Raw genomic sequence first — 21,134 nt, forward strand, 5'->3', positions numbered from 1 at the left:
TGTTTTGCTCTCATTAGAGCTCTTCAGAGAGATATAGATTTATCCAGATACAAGGAATCACCCAGCACAAGTCAAAACAATACCCTTCCAGGCATAGAGTGATGCATAAATTATGTAAAAAAAGAAGTAGAGAACTCTGGGTAGGTCTCAAGTTTAGGTGGAAAGCAGCTCCAGTATAGAGCGCTCTCAACACCAGTGATGCTCTAAATTTGCACACCTCAAATGTCTCCTTTTCTACCAAAGTCTTTGAGCGTAGGATTAGCACAGTGCCATCCACGACAAGATACAAAGGGGCAAAGTATTTTGCAATTTCTAAAGCAAAGTCTTTAAGCATAGCATTAGCACACCTTTCACACCCACTCTGCAAACGCGCCTCCTGGCACAGTACTGGTTAGGGGATGAAGTCCACTTTACTCCTGACGGACTTTGGTGGCCAAGTATCCCTCCTGGAACCTCCTGTAAGTTCTATGCATCAGAATTCATGAGTGCTGGTTGGAGTCCCAGCTCCCTTTCTCCACCACTCTGCAAATGCGACTACCAGTTAAAGAAGCATTTGTAATGTAATAAGTCTCACATTTCCAAGAGTTAGAGCTATTGGCATTGTGTTTTATTAATGTTTTTTGGAGTGAAGTGGATATCAGTTGTCTGTAGTGTAATCATGTGGTATGTTGTGCAGTGAAATTATGTGGATAGAAAGTGTGCGGTTGTTGGAAACCGGTCAACCGGGTAAGCAGTCACCAGGTTCCCAGCACAATGGTAGCTTGGCTCGAGCGGTTGGGGGTCAGGCACCGTGTTAAGCGTACGTCACACCCTCACAATAACCATGCATTCATCCGTTCCAAAAACGACACTACACCGTAAAAATTATGAAAGAAAGAAGTTTGTCTTTATCTTATTTTCTTTTAGTTGCAGGTTTCAAAACATACATACAATACCATAAGACTTTTCTTGAAAGTAGCAGGTCAAATAAATAATACCACAGTGGGGTTTCAATAAATAGGATCAGGTCATAAATAAACACGGAATAAATAGGGGTGCAATAAATACAGAGGGCAAATAAATACTGTCAGACAATAAATACAATGCAGGAATAAATACAGTCAGACAATAAATAAAACGCCTTCAATAAATAATATAAGCAATCAATAACAATTGCAAATCAGATCACATTTATGAGGTAGTTTGGTTTTACTATGCCCAAGTACAGCTTGTGGTCACTGGGGTGGCCTGGGGATATCCCACCTAGAGTGGTCAAGGCTGGGGCCTAAGCTGAGGTAGAATGAGGGTAACCTAAGGTGCTGGCTCTCCCAACTACACAGTCCCTCACACAGGTCCCTGCACCAGTCTCAGTTCACCCCAGGCTGGTCTTAACACCCCTCTAGCCCCTAGAATGGTCTTTTAGGGCTCCACAGGGCCTCAGATGCCCTTTCTACCACTTACTGTCCCTTCTGCGAATATCGGCTCCGCTGGCGCCGAGTCGGCACCGTGAGACGGTTCCGGTTCGATGTCGCGTCGATCTGTTCCACTTGACGCCGTGTCGATGCCGTCTGGCGGTTCCGGTTCGATGTCGCTGGGCAGCCTCGGTTCGAGGTCGCGTCGATCTGCTTTACCTTACGCCGGGTCGGTGCCGTGAGGCGGCTCCGGATCGATGTCGCTGGGCGGCCTTGGCTCGATGTCATGTTCCGGCGTCACAGGGTCACGGTCTCCCCGCTTCCGGGTGTCTCCGGAGTGCGACCCCCACTCCTGACCTCCGTCGGCTCCACCTCGGGTTCCGGTGACTCCGGAGTGCGATCTCCACTCCCGACCTCCTGCGCGCTTCACCTCGACCTCAGGCGACTCCGGAGTGCGATCTCCACTCCCGACCTCCTGCGCGCTTCACCTTGGTTTCCGTCGACTCTCCACGACCTCCGTCGGCACCCTCTCTCGACCTCTGGCGGCTCCGGGGACGACGTCTGCTTTCTGTCAGCGCCGCTTCTCCACCTCGGGCTCCAGGTCTCCAGGCTTCTCGACGTCAGGACTCCAGGAGGACACCGCTAAACAGGTCAGGAACTTGCTGTCTTCCTTTGTAAGGCCTGTTCCAAATGTTCAGGTCCTTTAGATGGTTTTTCTGGTCTTGGTCCCACACAGGGCTCTAGGCTGGGCTTGGTCAGTAGGGACTAGCATCAAGGGTGGGTTTCTGGACCCCACTCCAAGCACTGGTTTCCACCCCTGCTGCCTCACTCCTTCCTCCTTCTGAATCTCTGTCCTCTCTCTTCTCCAGTCAGTTGCCAACTGCCAACTGCCAACTGCCTCCCTGAGATGGCTTCCCAACATTCTAAACTGCCTCCCTCTGTCCCAGGGTTCTAGAATGTTGCAGAAGGTTCTAGAAACCTCTAGTGTGTTCTGGCTATTTTTCAGGTGACAATGGGGGGCCACCATTTTGTGTCTCAGGCCCTCAAACAGAAGTTCCAGGGGTAGGGAAAATGGCTCCCCGACCCTGCATCAACACTAAAAAGTCTGGTGGTTTCCAAAAAGGAAAAATTACAACAGGGTTTGAGGCAGAAAGGGGGACAAAATAAATAATGATGAGGAGGGACCACCCAAAGGGCTGACAGGTCTAACACGCGTCCCCCCCAGCTGAAAGTGGGGAGAGCTACCCAACCCCTTGGGAGTTCTCATCACTAAGGCGGAAATACCTTGAGAGACCGTCTGCATTGGCGTGGTCCACTCCAGGCCGATGTTCCACCTGAAAGTCCATTCCCTGTAGGGAGATATACCACCTCAACAACTTGGGATTCTCCCCCTTCATCTGCATCAGCCACCGAAGGGGTCTGTGGTCGGTCTGAACTAGGAAGTGCGAGCCAAACAGGTATGGCCGCAACTTCTTCAGAAGAAGTTGTAGGTAAATTTTATGCAAATAATAAGGACCCCCTGAAGATTCCTAGGACAGGGTAATATATGTTTGAAAAATAACAACCTAGGCAATTCTTGTAAGTAGCAGCTGGAAGTATTTTCTATCTAGTAGTCAGAACAGTTTAAACAGTGAGACGAAAAATGAAAATTATAATTCTTTTTTAATTATAAGTTTTTGGTACATTCACAATTAAAAACAAATTTATTATATACATAGTAAAAAATCATGACAAATAATAAAATAAATTGTAGGTTACATAAAGATGAAGAATAAACAAATGTGGTGGCACAACTGTATATTATTCGACGCGCGTTTCGGCATAGTTAACGCCTTCGTCAGGAAAAATAAGGCCACAATTCCTGTGCTCCAAGATTCAAAGGTGGGGATTCCAGGAATTTAAGTAGGTTATTTTTCTTGTAAATGAATACCTTGATAGATGTTTATTCATTCAGTTATAGTTGATTTTGAGAGGGGATGGCTATTCTTTTATACTTTTCATTCCGATAAACCCATGAAAATAGCACAACCTTATTCGGTGGAAGTTTACGAATGGGTGGTAGTTCTTTAATACTTCATTGCGAAGAGTTCATGTGTATATTAAAACCTGGTAAATGATAAATTCTTGCAAGTGCCGAGTCTTGATAAAATAATTGATGCATAAAACAATGGTAGTAGAGGCGTAGCAGGTATGATATGACCTTCGTGCTAGACGCGTTTACGATGTCGACCGGGCTCTGTGAATGATGGTTCAGAGCCCATACCACTGCAAAGGCTTCACGCTCTATTGCACTCCACTTCTGTTCCCTGGGAAGTAGTCTCCGGGATAGGAAGACCACAGGTTGATCCAGACCCTCTTCATTGAGTTGCGATAACACTGCCCCAATGCTATGTTCCGATGCATCCGTCTGGACAATGAACTCCTTGGATTAATCTGGGGCCCTTAAGACCGGGGCCTCGCACATGGCTTGCTTCAGTTTCACAAAGGCCTGCTGACAAGCCTCAGTCCAGACTACCCGTCGAGGTTGCTTCTTGGACGTAAGCTCCGTGAGGGGGGCCACAATATTCCCATACCCCTTCACGAAGCGGCGATAATATCCTGTGAGGCCCAGAAAAGCTCGGACCTCAGTCTGAGTCTTGGGGGGTTCCCAGGCCATGATTGCCTCAATTTTCGCATGGAGGGGTTGCACCGCTCCCCTACCCACCAAGTGTCCAAGGTACCCAGAAGTAAGGTCAAAGGTACTCAGATATTGGGCAGCTCCCAGCCGGTCAATCAGTTCATCCGACCTCGGGATCGGATGAGCATCAGTCTTGGTTACTGAGTTCAGTCCCCGGTAGTCCACACAGAACCTCAGTTCCGGTTGGGCACCCGATGGTACAGCTTTTGGTACTAATACCACCGGACTGGACCAGGGGCTGCTGGAAGGTTCAATCACTCCTAGCTCCAGCATCTTAGTGACTTCACTGTGAATGCTGGCCTTCACCTTGTCTGTCATCCGGTAGATCTTTGACTTCACAGGTGGGCTGTCTCCTGTGTCCACGTCATGGATGCACAGGTGAGTCCTACCCGGAACAAGGGAGAACAACGAAGAGTACTGCCCCAGGACCTGGCGGCAGTCCTCCTGCTGTTCAGGAGTTAGGGATGGGGAGAGAATCACTCCCTCCACCCACCCATCCTTTTCTTGAGACGCAAATAAGTCGGGGAGAGGCTCGCTTTCCACGTCCTCTGCTCCGTCAGTCACCATCAGCAATATGACTTCGGGCCTCTCATGGTGGGGTTTGAGGCGGTTGGCATGCAGCACCCGTAGGGGCTGGCGAGGGGCCTTAAGATCCACCAAGTAGGTAGCCTTACCCTTCTTCTCCAACACCTCCTGACCAGCGATCCTGGAGGGCTCTAAGCTCTCCTGGTTCGATCACCCACACCTTCTGGCCAGGCTTCAACTCCACCGGGTGAGCATTGTGGTCGTACCACGCCTTCATCACTGCTTGGCTGGCTTCCAAGTTGTCAGAAGCTTGCTTCCACAACTTAGCCATTTGGCTCCGGAAGGCCAGCATGTAGCTCACCACGTCCTGGGGAAGCTTTCTGGGAGTTCTTTCCCATCCGTCTCTCACCAGGCTGAGAGGTCCACGCACAGGGTGCCCATACAAAAGCTCGAAGGGGCTGAAGCCCACTCCCTTCTGTGGCACTTCCCTGTAAGAAAACAAAAGACAGGGTAGGAGGACGTCCCATTTCCTCCGCAGGCTTTCAGGCAGACTTCTGATCATGCCTTTCAAGGTCTTATTTAACCTCTCCACCAGACCATTGGTCTGGGGGTGGTAAGGAGTGGTGAACCGGTAGGTCACTCCACACTCCTTCCACATCGCCCGCATGTATGCTGACATGAAGTCGGTCCCCCTGTCGGACACAACCTCCTTGGGAAAACCCACTCGGGTAAAGATTCCCATCAGGGCCCTAGCCACAACAGGTGCGGTAATGGTCCTCAGAGGTATTGCCTCTGGGTACCGTGTGGCATGATCCACCAAAACCAGGATAAACCTGTGACCAGCTGTAGTAGGCGGATCTAACGGTCCCACAATGTCAATGCCCACCCTTTCAAAGGGGGTGCTAATGACAGGAAGTGGTTCCAGGGGAGCTTTCAGCTTCACCCCTGTTTTCCCACTGGCTTGACAAGACACACATGTCCGGCAGTAGGTGTCAGACGACACTTTCATTTGAGGCCAATAAAAGTGTGGGACAAGACGGGCAAAGGTCTTGTCTTGCCCCAGGTGTCCTGCCAAGGGGATCTCATGAGCCAACTGCAAGAGAAAGGCTCGATAACGTTGAGGGACTACCAAGGCCCGTGATGATCCGTGCGTGGGTGCCTTGGGTTCACTGTAGAGGAGGCCATCCTCCCAGTAAATGTTGTAGTTCCCCTCAACGTTCCCTGCTGCCTGGGCTTCGGCCTGTCGCCTCAGTCCCTCAAGGGTAGGGCACTCCCTCTGGCCCTTGCAGAATTCCTCCCTGGTCGGCCCTCCCTCCACGTGCCACTCGGCCGGGATGGGTAGGTTCTCCAGTTCGGTAACATCCCCCTCCGCGGACTCCTCGTCCACCACCTCCGGTGGCCTATCCGTCTCACGGGGCACGGATGCCGAAGCAGGCTCCTCCTGCCTTCGGTTCTTCCCTTGGTTGGCAGCCGGCGGGGCCTTTGTTCCAGGCTCCCGCCTAAACGAACTCCCCCTCCGGGTAGTCGCAGACCTTGTGCTAACACAGGCCCAGTCAGGTGTACCCAGCATCTCAGCATGAGTCCGGTATTCCACCTCCTTCCAAGCATTATGCTCCATGTCATTCCCCAGCAGACAATCGACTGGCACGGCAGGGCTTACTGCAACTCGAAGTGAACCTGCAACCCCTTCCCATTCAAATGGAACCTCGGCCACCGGATAATGGCCCATTCTGCCGTCAGCCATCGCGGCGGGGTGGAGTACATGGGGAATCACCTGCTCTGGAGTCACCAGTTGGCTACGTACCCTAGTCATACTGGCTCCTGTGTCTCTCAGAGCCTCCCCTCTTTGGCCGTTGATGGTGACCCACTGCCCATACTTTGTGGTATTTGCGGGCACCTGGATCTTAGGAACCATCTCCCGTTCTCCCAGGGACACTAAAGTGACACCCGCCCACTCCCTTCCCTTATCTAAGGGCATCTCCTCCCCGAGCACTACACTAGCTACTCCGGGGGCCTTTCCTCCGATGGGAGGGGGTGGTCTTTTCGGGCACTTCACATCTGCCTTATAGTGTCTGACACCATCGCACTCGTAGCAATGGACAACCCTTGGCTGCTGACTCTGGCCAGGATTAGGGTTTCTGGGTGGGTTAGCCCTAGGGGTGAATCCTGTTCCTTTCCCTTGAAAATTATTTTGGGGGCCTTTAGAGAACTCTGTTTTCTTTTCCCCTCCCTCTTTCTTCTGGGGTGCGCCCTGTCCGGTCTTTTGAGAGTCCCCTCCAGTCCCCCTTGTGGACACCCGGGTACTAGCCCAAATGTCCGCCTCCTCAGCAAGCTTCCGGGGTTTGGTCAGCTTTCTATCCACCAGGTGTTGACGCAGTTCGGGGAAACATTTTTTGAGCAGGTGTTCCTTCAACATCAAATCAAACAACCCCTCGTAGTCCCTCACCTTGCTGCCCTGTATCCAACCCTCTAATGCCTTCTTGGCATAGTCCAGGAAATCCACCCAATTCTGTGTGCCCAGTTTGTGGCTACCCCGGAACTTCTGTCTGTACTTCTCGGGTGTTAGTCCAAACTTTCTTACGAGCGCCACTTTCATGGTGGGGTAGTGGGTCTGCTCATCCTGCTCCAGGGCCAATAATGTATCCCTGCCAGCTGGAGGCATGTATTTATACAATCCCCCTCCCCAATATTTCTCTGGAACCCCATGGGCTCTTAGTGAGACCTCATAGGCCGCTAGCCACTTGGCGATATCATCCCCTGCACTATAGATAGCTACTATGTCTTTTGGCAGATAGGGTTTGGGTTACCTGGTGATTTCTCTGTCTTTGCTGCCACCATTAGGAACAGTTTGTGCCCCGACTCGTAGGATCTGGAGATCCATCTCCTTGAGCCTCAACTCGTGAGCCATCCTCCGTTCCTCCTTCTCTTTCTCCAGCTCCGCCAACTTCCATGTGAGCTGTCTTTTCTCCCTCCGGTCAGTTAATTCTACTTCTGATAAGCCGCCACTAGAGACACTGCTGCCCTTCCTTGAAAGTGTTCTGGGCCCCTCTACTAGGTTCCCCACCTCAGGTTGGTACAAACCAGCCCCCTCGTGGTCAGTCTCTCCATCCCTGTCCTCCTGTTCAGCCTTACTTTCTTGTCGTGCCTCCCCCCAAGCCCTCAAGCTGGTTTGGAGCTCACCCTTCTTTGCACCTGGGGGACAATACACCCCCTCTCGCTGACAAAACTCTCTGAGTTGGGTCACCGTGTAAGTTTCCAGATCCTCTAATACAAACTCCATTTTGCCCACTCAGGATAGAAGACAGTTGCTTACAGAAGCTATGCAGGGGGGTACCTTTTATAATACCTCCTCCCACCACCAGAAGTAAATTTGGAAAAAACAAAACTCAAAATCAGGAAGTCCGCTTGGAGAAAACTCCCGGTGTAGGCCTATGGACTACCCACAGTTATTGTCGAGTAGACGCAAGCACAGCTCTATCCCACCGCTGAACACCAATTTTATGTTGGAAACCGGGCAACCGGGTTAGCAGTCACCAGGTTCCCAGCACAATGGTAGCTTGGCTCGAGCGGTTGGGGGTCAGGCACCGTGTTAAGCGTACGTCACACCCTCACAATAACCATGCGTTCATCCGTTCCAAAAACGACACTACACCGTAAAAATTATGAAAGAAAGTAGTTTGTCTTTATCTTATTTTCTCTTAGTTGCAGGTTTCAAAACATACATACAATACCATAAGACTTTTCTTGAAAGTAGCAGGTCAAATAAATAATACCACAGTGGGGTTTCAATAAATAGGATCAGGTCATAAATAAACACGGAATAAATAGGGGTGCAATAAATACAGAGGGCAAATAAATACTGTCAGACAATAAATACAATGCAGGAATAAATACAGTCAGACAATAAATAAAACGCCTTCAATAAATAATATAAGCAATCAATAACAATTGCAAATCAGATCACATTTATGAGGTAGTTTGGTTTTACTATGCCCAAGTACAGCTTGTGGTCACTGGGGTGGCCTGGGGATATCCCACCTAGAGTGGTCAAGGCTGGGGCCTAAGCTGAGGTAGAATGAGGGTAACCTAAGGTTCTGGCTCTCCCAACTACACAGTCCCTCACACAGGTCCCTGCACCAGTCTCAGTTCACCCCCTAGCACTCCCAGGCTGGTCCTAACACCCCTCTAGCCCCTAGAATGGTCTTTTAGGGCTCCACAAGGCCTCAGATGCCCTTTCTACCACTTACTGTCCCTTCTGCGAATATCGGCTCCGCTGGTGCCGAGTCGACACCGTGAGACGGTTCCGGTTCGATGTCGCGTCGATCTGTTCCACTTGACGCCGTGTCGATGCCGTCTGGCGGTTCCGGTTCGATGTCGCTGGGCGGCCTCGGTTCGAGGTCGCGTCGATCTGCTTTACCTGATGCCGGGTCGGTGCCGTGAGGCGGCTCCGGATCGATGTCGCTGGGCGGCCTTGTCTCGATGTCGTGTTCCGGCGTCACAGGGTCACGGTCTCCCCGCTTCTGGGTGTCTCCGGAGTGCGAACCCCACTCCCGACCTCCGTCGTCTCCACCTCGGGTTCCGGTGACTCCGGAGTGCGATCTCCACTCCTGACCTCCTGCGCGCTTCACCTCGACCTCAGGCGACTCCGGAGTGCGATCTCCACTCCCCACCTCCTGCGCGCTTCACCTTGGTTTCCGGCGACTCTGGAGGGCGGACTTCACTCCCCCGTCGACGCCTCACCTCGACCTCAGGTAACTTCCTACTCGACCTCCGTTTACTCTCCTCGACCTCCGTTGACGCCCTCTCTCGACCTCTGGCGGCTCCGGGGACGACGTCTGCTTTCTGTCAGCGCCGCTTCTCCACCTCGGGCTCCAGGTCTCCAGGCTTCTCGACGTCAGGACTCCAGGAGGACACCGCTAAACAGGTCAGGAACTTGCTGTCTTCCTTTGTAAGGCCTGCTCCAGGCCCTTAAGATGGTTTTTCTGGTCTTGGTCCCACACAGGGCTCTAGGCTGGGCTTGGTCAGTAGGGACTAGCATCAAGGGTGGGTTTCTGGACCCCACTCCAAGCACTGGTTTCCACCCCTGCTGCCTCACTCCTTCCTCCTTCTGAATCTCTGTCCTCTCTTTTCTCCAGTCAGTTGCCAACTGCCTCCCTGAGATGGCTTCCCAACATTCTAAACTGCCTCCCTCTGTCCCAGGGTTCTAGAATGTTGCAGAAGGTTCTAGAAACCTCTAGTGTGTTCTGGCTATTTCTCAGGTGACAATGGGGGGCCACCATTTTGTGTCTCAGGCCCTCAGACAGAAGTTCCAGGGGTAGGGAAAATGGCTCCCCGACCCTGCATCAACACTAAAAAGTTTGGTGGTTCCCAAAAAGGAAAAATTACAACAGGGTTTGAGGCAGAAAGGGGGACAAAATAAATAATGATGAGGAGGGACCACCCAAAGGGCTGACAGGTCTAACAGCGGTATTTAGTGTACAGGAATTATGTAGAGTGGGATTATGTGTTAAGGAGAGTCATTGTGTGGTATGATAGTCTGTGTTGTGGAGTGGTAACCCCAGGTTTAATTTTCCTCGTTTCCATAGAAGCTAAACTATAAACTCAATGCAACAAAAAAAGAAGGAAACACTTCTGGACCTAGTCAGAGGTATAAACAGGGCCACTGGAATTATGCGACCAATTGGCTGCACCGACTTTTGCACAATTATTAATTTTTCACATTTACCACATAATCCATCATCTACTGCATAATCTGCAGATTTGAAAAAAAAACCTTGTTTCTAGCTCAAAAAGCTCAAGCGTTTCCAAAAATGCAGCGACAAGTGTTACATCCCGGTGGAAGGCCCTTTGCATACCTGGAATGGTCACCTGTTACTTATTGCTAAATGTGGAAGTTAAATTGGTACTAATGGTGCACAAACCACTCTTGCTTCTTTCTGTTTCTCTCGTGACTCTTTCTGCATTTCTGTTGCTTCTTTCTGCACCTTTCTTTCTTTTTCTGCACTTATTTTGCCATGTTCTGCTCATCTCTACTACTTTCCCCACCTCTCTTGCTTCTCTTGCCTCCTCCTGCACCTCTGTTGTTTCTTTCTGCACCTCACTTGCTTCTTTATGTGCCGCTCTTGCCTCTTTCTGCTCCTTCTTCCCTCTTGCTGCACCTCTTTTGCCTCTCTCTGTACCCTGTTCCCTCTTTCTGCACCTCTCCTGCCTGTTTCTGCACCTCTGTTGCTTCTTTCTGCACTTCTCTTGCTTCTTTCTGCACCCCGCTTCCCTCTTTCTATACCCCTCTTGCCTCTTTTTGCACATCTGTCACCACTTTCTGCACCTCTCTTGCCTTTTTCTGCAATTCCCTTGCCTCTTTCTGCACCTCTTTTGCTTCTCTCTGTACTTTTCTTGCCTCTTTCTGTATCCCTCTTGCCTCTTTCGACACCTCCGTTGGTTGTTTCTGTACTGCTCTTGCTTCTTTCTGCAGTACTGTTGAAACTTTATGCATCCCTCTTGCCTATTTTTGTACCCCTCCTTCCTCTTTCTGCACCCCTTTTGCCTGTTTCTGCAACTCTCTTGCACCTTTCTGCAATACTCTTGCCTCCATCTGCACCTCACTTGCATTTTTGGTCACTTCTCTTGCTTCTTTCTGTACCCTTCTTTCTATTTTCTGCACATTTCTTGCTCATTTCTGCACCTCTCTTGCATCTTTCTGCACCTCTGTTGCCTCTTTTTGCATCTCTTGACTCTTTCTGTACCCCAGTTCCCTCTTTCTGCACTTCTCTCCCTTCTTTCTACACCCCTTCTGCCTCTTTCTTTACCCTTATTGCCTGTTTGTGCATCTGTCCCACTTCTTTCTGCACCCCTCTTGCCTCTTTCTACACATCTCTTGCCTCTTTTTATACCTCTATTGCCTCTTTCTGTACTTCTTTCTCCTCCTTCTGCACACCTCTTGCCTTTTTCTGCATCCCTCTCCCCTCTTTCTGCACCTCACCTACCTCTTTCTAAACCTCTCTTGCGTCTTTCTGCACCTCTGTGGTCTATTTATCCAGTTCACTTCCTTCTTGCTGCACATCTCTTGCATCTTTCGGCATCTCTGTTAATTCTTTCTGTACCCCTCCTGCCTCTTTCTGCACCCCTCTTCCCTATGTGTGCAACTCTCTTGCCTCTTTCTACACCTCTCTTCCCTCTTTCAGCACCCTTCGTGCATATTTCAGTATCTCTGTTGCCTCTTTCTGCACTTCTCTTCCTCCTTTCTGCACCCCTCGTGCCTCTTTCAGCACCTCTGTTGCTTCTTTCTGCACTGCTCTTCCTTCTTTCTGTACCCCTCTTGCCTCCTTCTGCAACTCTATTGCCTCTTTCAGCACCTCTTTTGGTTGTTTCTGCACTGCTCGTGCTTCTTTCAGCACCTCTTTTGCAAATTTCTGCATCCATCTTGCTTCTTTCTGCACCCCTCCTCCCTATTTCTCCACATCTCTTGCTTCTTTCTGCACTTCTCTATCTTCTTTCTATACCTCTCCTCTACATTTCTGTTTCCCTCTTACCTCATTCTTCACCCCATTCCCTCTTTCTGCACCTTTCTTGACTGATTCTGCATCTCTCTTGCCTCTTTCAGCACCTCTGTTGCTTTTTCTGCACTTCTTTTGCCCCTTTCCGCACCCCTCTTGCCTCTTTCAGCACCTCTTTCTGCATTTCTATTGCTTCTTTATGCACCTTTCTTCCTCTTTCTGCACCTCTCTTGCCTCTGTTTGTACTTTTCTTGTTTCATTTTGCACCTTTCTTCTTCTTTTTGCACATGTCCTACCGATGTATGCATAGTTAGTAATTAGCATTTAAAAAACCTTAGATATTCACAAAAAAAACTGAGGTTTCAAGGAAAATAAAGTTAGGGATAAGCATTTACAAAACCTTAGAAATTCACTGAAAAAAACAAAGGTTTCAGGGTTGTTATAGTTAGAAATTTTCATTTAAAAAACTTTGAAATTCACCGAAAAAACCATAGGTTTCTGGGATGTTATAGTTAGAAATTAGCATTTAAAAAACTTTTGAAATTCACTGAAAAAACCATAGGTTCCAGGGACGTTATAGTTAGAAATTTTCATTTAAAAGGTCTGTGAAATTCACTGAAAAAACCATAGGTTTCAGGGACGTTATCATTAGAAATTAGCATTTAAAAACCTTAGAAATTCACTGAAAAGTCACAGGTTTCAGGGACGTTTTAGGTAGTTGGACATTTCACTCATACAAAACCATAGAAATTAAGCTGTTATCATTAGATGGGCTAACTATAACTTGTACTCCTGTGATGCACTGCGGATGACGTCACATAATACATCACTCATGACATGTTCAGTGACGTCACTGATGACATCTCAAATGACTTCACTGATGACATTACTGATGACCTCCTCCACGTGATCATCTGATGCACCTCCTCACACCCTAATATAACCTTTGATAACCAATTCTAAAATACAGACTTCTATACATACCACTTACTGCTTCCAAGGTCTACACACATCCACCCTCTCACCCATACAGTCACTTAGACATGCAGTCACTCATCAATACAGCCTCTGAAATATGCACTTATGTACCCATACAGAGACTCACATACCGCCACTCACCCATAGAGTTAGTTACTCACACACCTAGTCAGTCATGCAAAGAATCAATCACACTCCCATTTACTCACCTATGCAGTTATACACACGCCACTTCACTTATTCATACAGAAGCTAACACAGTTACTATTTTATACAATCACTGATACAAGCACATACTCATCCATACAGCCACTCTCACAATAACTCACTCTCACAAATAGTCTGTTATAGACTCCAACACTCACATATAGTGCCTTTCAGATATGTCTTTATTCACACATGTGTGTGTGTGAAGAGGAAAGAGGGATACCCCTAATTATTCGTCCTAAATCATGGTATAGTAACTTGAGTGAAAAAGAGCAAAGATTTAGGAGACAGTAATTATGTCCTAATTCCAGCAAACATAGCCAGCATAACTCTTGAAAGCAAAACTAATTATAAAGGCTATTTTTATAAAAATTCTTTAATAGTTTTGAATAAAGAAAAAAGTTCATTTTTAAATTTTACATATATACATGAAAATAATCACGGTTGTCTCATTGTTATATACAGAATAATGTTAAGTCATAGATGACATGGATAATTTCAGAAAAATAAACAGTATGGAAAAGACACAGGTGCCGATCACGATCCGGTAAAAAATGTCCCCGTACGACTCGTATCGGGTCTTTTTACCGTACGAATCGTACAAGTGCCGTACGAACTGGCAATCACGATTCGCATGGTAAAAAGTCCATACGAACCGCACTGGGAATAATTCCCCACACGTCCTCGGGTCGGAAAATGTGTCCGACACGTCCTCGGACGATTTACCTTACAATCGTGAAAAGCCAAGCCCGACCGAGGAATCACGATCCATCCCGTGCGTCCGAGCTTACAACCGTATGGAAAAAACACCATCCGCACCGAACTCCTATAGCAACCATGGAGACATGTGCCCGCATACGCGCCCAACACTCCCCCCAGCCCCCGTACGTCCGACACGTACCCCATGTATACCCCCACCCGTCTAGGTACACCCCAGTACGTTCAAGTCGTACCCCCACCCCAGTACGTGTCGTACCACCGTCTATGTACACCCCAGTATGTTCGAGCCCCACCCCCACCCGTGTACGTGTCGCACCACCGTGTACCTACACCCCAGTACGTTCCAGTCGTACCCCCACCCCAGTACGTGTCGCACCACCGTGTACCTACACCCCAGTACGTTCCAGTCGTACCCCCACCCCAGTACGTGTCGCACCACCGTGTACCTACACCCCAGTACGTTCCAGTCGTACCCCCACCCCAGTACGTGTCGCACCACCGTGTACCTACACCCCAGTACGTTCCAGTCGTACCCCCACCCCAGTACGTGTCGCACCACCGTGTACCTACACCCCAGTACGTTCCAGTCGTACCCCCACCCCAGTACGTGTCGTACCACCGTCTATGTACACCCCAGTACGTTCCAGTCGTACCCCCACCCCAGTACGTGTCGTACCACCGTCTATGTACACCCCAGTACGTTCGAGCCCCACCCCCACCCCTGTACGTGTCGCACCACCGTCTATGTACACCCCAGTACGTTCGAGCCCCACCCCCACCCCTGTACGTGTCGCACCACCGTCTATGTACACCCCAGTACGTTCGCGCCCCACCCCCACCCCTGTACGTGTCGTACCACCGTCTATGTACACCCCAGTACGTTCAAGTCGTACCCCCACCCCAGTACGTGTCGTACCACCATCTATGTACACCCCAGTACGTTCGAGCCCCACCCCCACCCCTGTACGTGTCGCACCACCGTCTATGTACACCCCAGTACGTTCGCGCCCCACCCCCACCCCCGTACGTGTCGTACCACCGTCTATGTACACCCCAGTACGTTCCAGTCGTACCCCCACCCCAGTACGTGTCATACCCCCGTGTACCTACACCCCAGTACGTTCCAGTCGTACCCACACCCCTGTACGTGTCGCACCACCGTGTACCTACACCCCAGTACGTTCCAGTCGTACCCCCACCCCAGTACGTGTCATACCCCCGTGTACCTACACCCCAGTACGTTCCAGTCGTACCCCCAACCCTGTACGTGTCGCACCACCGTCTATGTACACCCCAGTACGTTACGGTCCTACCCCCAACACAACCTCCTAAGTACGGAGCGCACCCCAGGCCCCAACATCACAACCGCATGTACGAGTCGTACCAACCCACACACAAGGACAGCACCGTACAACCAAATGGCCCATCTACACACCGTACACACGCTCAAAACGCACGTACACAACCAGGACAAAACAAAACAACACAAGAAGACACTATTGGAATGGCACAAAGCCACTAAACATGGCCAACAAACAATACAAATACACCTTCACTGACCTGCAACTGCCAAAGACAAACAGAGGGCCAAAACACCACCTCTACTTATAACACACCCACCCAAAATTCAAACACTGCCACACCCACCCATGGACCAATAAAAAGGGCCCACACACACAAACCATGAGCCTTTGCAACAGACTCACTGCTGCCAGACACCACAGAACCATACAACAAGCTACACCACACCTTACACTTGCACACCTTCACACAACCACCCTCACAAACACACCCTCATCACATTCACACACACACACACACACACACAACCATCCACACACCCCCCCAACATCCACACCCCCCCCACCATCCCCACTCACACCCCTCACCATGCCCACTACCAAGAATCCAAAGTTCAGTAACCGAGAGTTGGAGGTCCTTGTTGATCAAATCCTCAGAGTCGAGCCACAGATCTTTGGAACATTGGTCAGAAACACCAGCCTGGCAGCAAAAACAGCCATGTGGCAGACCATCGTCGATGCTGTGAATGTTGTTGCGGACACCAGGAGGACCAGGCAGGAATGCCAGAACAGGTGGTACGATCTGCGGAGGAGGGTCAGAGCCAAGAGGCAGGAGGAACACGACCAGGCCAACGCCACCGGAGGAGGGCCCTCCCGCAGACCCGTACAGTACCATATCTGGGAGGAGAGGGTGATGGCCATACTGCCGGTGGAGGCAGTCGAAGGATTAGAAGGACTCCGAGACCCGGGTGAGTACACAAACAACGCACCTCACATGGGGGGAACGGCATCCACAACCAAAATCACTAACAGGCACGCAACCACCACAAGCCATCGCATTACTCAACCACACTCCATGAGCACGCACATGCCACTGATGCCATCATGCCCCATGCACCCAGCTGGACAATGGCAAGTCACAGAAGACAACAACACATGACACGGTAACCCGGATGGCGGGAGGCTGGGCCCCAAAAATCACATAGTGCGACTCCGAAGCAGACAACAATGCACTCTGCCCATATGGCCTAGGTCACAGCCAGACAAACAGTGGGCCCGATTCACAGAACTAACTTAAGACAAAATCCTAAACTTACTACCATTTTGGTATTCACAGAAGGCACTTACTCATTTTGGTATTCACAGAAGGCACTTACTCATTTCGTTATTCACAGAAATTAGGAGTCCTAACTTTAGGACTCCTAAATGCCTTCTGTGAATACCGAAAGTCTTAAAATTAGGATTTTTCTCAGTTTAGTAGTAGTATAGTTAGGACTCCTAACTTTAGGACTCCTAAATGCCTTCTGTGAATACCGAAATTCTTAAAATGAGGATTTTTCTCAATTTAGTAGTCCTAAATTTAGGACTCCTAACTTTAGGACTCCTAAATGCCTTCTGTGACTACCGAAAGCCTTAAAATTAGGATTTTTCTCAGTTTAGTAGTAGTATAGTTAGGACTCCTAACTTTAGGACTCCTAAATGCCTTCTGTGAATACCGAAAGTCTTAAAATTAGGATTTTTCTCAATTTAGTAGTCCTAAATCTAAACTTAGGACTACTAAATTGAGAAAAATCCTAATTTTAAGACTTTCGGTATTCACAGAAGGCATTTAGGAGTCCTAAAGTTAGGAGTCCTAACTATACTACTACTAAACTGCGAAAAATCCTAATTTTAAGACTTTCGGTATTCACAGAAGGCATTTAGGAGTCCTAAAGTTAGGACTCCTAGTTTAGTTTAGTTTAGTTTAGTTTATAGTTTATAAAGCGCGTGAATCACCCCCGCAGGGGTCTCTCAGCGCTGGACACCGAGTGCAAAAGGAAGTAAATTATGGTCATTCTGAGAAGAGAGTGGTCTTAAGAGCCTTTCTGAAGCCGAGATAGTCGGAACATTGTCTGAGTGGGAGAGGCAATTGATTCCATACCGAAGGAGCTTGGTAGGAAAAAGATCTTCCTCCCAAACGAATTCTCTTAATCCTCGGAACAAGAAGCAACGCTTTGGATCCAGACCTCAAATCACGGTTTGGAATATACCTATGGAGCCTTTCAGTCAGGTAGAGCGGACCGGGACCCCAAAGTGCTTTGTGGGTCAAGCAGCAAAGTTTGAACTTCACACGCTTCCTCACTGGCAGCCAGTGCAATTGCTGGAGTAGCGGAATAGAAGCAGATCTGCTAGGAGCTTTCATAACCAGTCGTGCAGCGGTGTTTTGCACCACTTGCAGACGGTTAAGAGCAGATTCATTGGCAGCAACCAGTAATGCATTACAATAATCCAGCCTGTTCAATACCAAGGCCTGGACCAGAGTCCTACAAAAAGGGTCTGGAAGAAATGGCAAGGCTTTCTTCAGAAGGCGCAAGGTGAAGAAACATGTGCTGACGGTGTGAGAAACATGCTCCTTCATAGACAAGGCCTGATCCAGACGGATGCCCAGATTTTTTGCTGTCTGTTTAGGTAATGGAACAGGCCCCAGCTCAGTAGGCCACCAGGTGGGAGACCACGAAATGGTAGCGTCTCCAAAAAGAATAATTTCTGTTTTACTGGTGTTGAGCTGCAGAAAATTACTACTCATCCACTCAGAGATGGCAAGCATACCATGTGAGAAACGGATTTGAGCAGAAGATGAAAATTTGTCAAATGGAAAGATTAGTTGAGTGTCATCCGCATAAGAAATGGGGATGAACCCAAGAGATCTTAGAAGAGAGGCAAGGGGAGCCACATAAATATTAAACACTATAGGGCTCAAGCATGAGCCCTGCGGGACACCCTTGGACAGACACTCGGTGGGTGAACGAAAAGGGCCAAAATTCAGTGTCTGAGTACGGTCAGTGAGGAAGCTGGCTACCCAGCTAAACGCCGTACCTCCAAGTCCTGCCCCTTTTAATCTTTCGAGCAAGGTCCGATGGTCTACCGTATCAAAAGCGGCAGAGAGATCTAATAGGACCAAGATAGCAGACTGTCCCCGATCTAACGTCCGTCTGATACAGTCGGTTACTGCAACCAAGGCCGTCTCAGTGCTATAGTTAGCACGGAATCCAGATTGTGACGGATCCAGATAGCCGGTGGATTCAATGTGGTTAGAGATATGTTTCTTCACATATTTCTCTAGGACCTTGCTCAAATGAGGGAGGAGGGAGATGGGTCGAAGGTTTGTAAGATCCTCCATGGGAAGCTTATTATTTTTTCGTAGAGGTATAACCTGAGCAGCTTTCCAAGAGAGGGGAACTGAGCCCGTACTTAGGGAAACGTTAAGCAGCGTGGAAACAGAATCCGCAAGTGCGTGTGCCAGAGATGCTCCTAATTTTGCCGGCATAACATCAGCAGGAGAGCCAGAGGTAACATTATGTAGTAATGTAATAGTCTCCTCTCGAAGGATAGGGGGAAAGGACATCAGTTGTGCTGGATTAACGATGGAAGGTTTAACAGTGTCATCCGACCTTGAGGGGTGGGGGATATTCGGAAATTTATCGTAGATAGTGTCAATTTTTTGAACAAGGAAAGAGCTAATTTTATTACAGAGGGCTTGAGAGTGCAGGTTGTCCAACTCGCAGGCTTTAGGGCAAGTAAAATCCTTCAGGATTTGATACAGGATTTTGGCGCATTACCCGCTGATCTCAATTGAGCCGCTATGTATAGTCTACGTGCTTGTTTAATTTCTTTGTGATAGAGCAAAAGTGCTGCTCTAAAATTTCCTTTCTCAGTGTCTAAGTTAGTCCGTCTCCACTTTCTTTCAAGATTTTTACATTTACTTTTCATTATTCGCAATTCAGGGGTAAACCACACCGCCAGATTTTTCCTAGGGGCTTTGGAGCAGAACTTTTCGGGGGCGATTAAGTTAATGGCTGATGAAACAGAAGTATTGAAAAGAGTGAGATTGTCTTCTATATTATTACTCGGTGGAAACTTAGGAGGTAAAAAGGCTGATGCAAAAGACTCATGATTTATTTTCGCCCATTGTCTATAAGGGAATTTAATATGAGCAGCCATCTTCACAGATGTAGAGGGGTACTGCACTTGAAAATTAATGAGGGCATGGTCGGTCCAGCACAGAGGGCGCGGGGTATTACAGATAAGCCGATCTGAGTTAGAGAAAATAATGTCAATGGTATGACCGGCCGTATGTGTGGGGCCCTCGTTCTTTTTAATAAGGTGCAGGGAGGCCATATCAGAAGAAAAGGTTGCTGTTTCAGGCAACAAAAGGTTCTCACTATGTATGTTGAAGTCGCCTAATAATAAGAAATTTTCCGTTGCGATCATATGAGGGGCGATCAATTCCATTAATTTAGTGGAAAAGTCCTTTATGGGACCCGGGGGGCGATAGACCAATGCCCCCCTCCAGGAGTCATGAGTGACCATTTCCATCTTAAAGATCAAGACCTCCATTTGTACATTGGAGTATTGATCCAAGATAGAAAGTTTTACACGGTCATTGTAGAGAATTGCAACCCCCCCCCCGGTTTTTAACAGCCTATCCAGGCGCACAATCCTATAACCATCCGGAATAGCAAGCTTAATATCCGGGCCACTGGTGGGATTCAGCCAGGTTTCAGTCAAGAACCCCACATCGGGCATGTCCGTCGTGATTAGATCCCAAATCTCAGATGAATGTTTAGGGAGCGATCTCACGTTACTGAGGAAACCCTTCCAGTGGTTGAGCCGAGGATTGCTCGGGGGTGAACTGCAACAATTACTGATCGTGTTTATAGCAGGGGACACTGGAGGCCTAGTATTGTGCTGCCCAGGGAAAGGTCCTAGAAGAGTGTCTATGGGAGCCACTGCTACCCAACTGCTCTGAAATCTACAGTGAATACAAGAGAAGGGTCCTTCAAGAGGATAAGGTATCGTGTTGTGGCAGGCCAAACGAGTACCCCTTGACCTAGCCCAAATAGATCTCAGAGTGGCACTACTATAAGTTAATAAGCACTTACTAGGGTTGTCTATCACCAAGGCAGGGTCCGTGGCGCCGTGCGTCGTCCTGGCGTGGACGGGCGCAGACGGGCTTGCCTTTGGCGCGACTTCGGCGCGCCACCGGCGCGCCCGCTGCGCGCGCCCGCTGCGCGCTTGCGCCATGGCCTCCTAAATAGTGTGCGAGGAGCAGACGCTAGACTGCTCCTCGTCTACCCCCAAGATGGCGGGCAGCCAGGGGCGAGATGCCGATCCCGAACGCGGAATCGGTAACGTAAGCAGGCTTAAAGGGTAAGAGTCGCCCAAAAAGTGCAGAGTGCTAACACTGGTTTAAATGTGATATATTTCAGCATAAAACTCAGAACATAACAGGCAAATGAGAACAGTTAAAAATATAAGCAATTAAAAGCAGTTAAAAGCCCACAAAAATCACAATGACCGAATCAGTACAACTTGCACAGCGCGGCAGTCTCGATCTCCCGGCTCAAGCCTCAGGAGATGTCGACACTGCGCGCTTGCGCCATGGCCTCCTAAATAGTGTGCGAGGAGCAGACGCTAGACTGCTCCTCGTCTACCCCCAAAATGGCGGGCAGCCAGGGGCGAGATGCCGATCCCGAACGCGGAATCGGTAACGTAAGCAGGCTTAAAGGGTAAGAGTCGCCCAAAAAGTGCAGAGTGCTAACACTGGTTTAAATGTGATATATTTCAGCATAAAACTCAGAAC

The sequence above is a fragment of the Triturus cristatus genome, chromosome 5_1, assembly GCF_964204655.1.
Source record: "Triturus cristatus chromosome 5_1, aTriCri1.1, whole genome shotgun sequence".
NCBI lineage: Eukaryota > Metazoa > Chordata > Amphibia > Caudata > Salamandridae > Triturus > Triturus cristatus.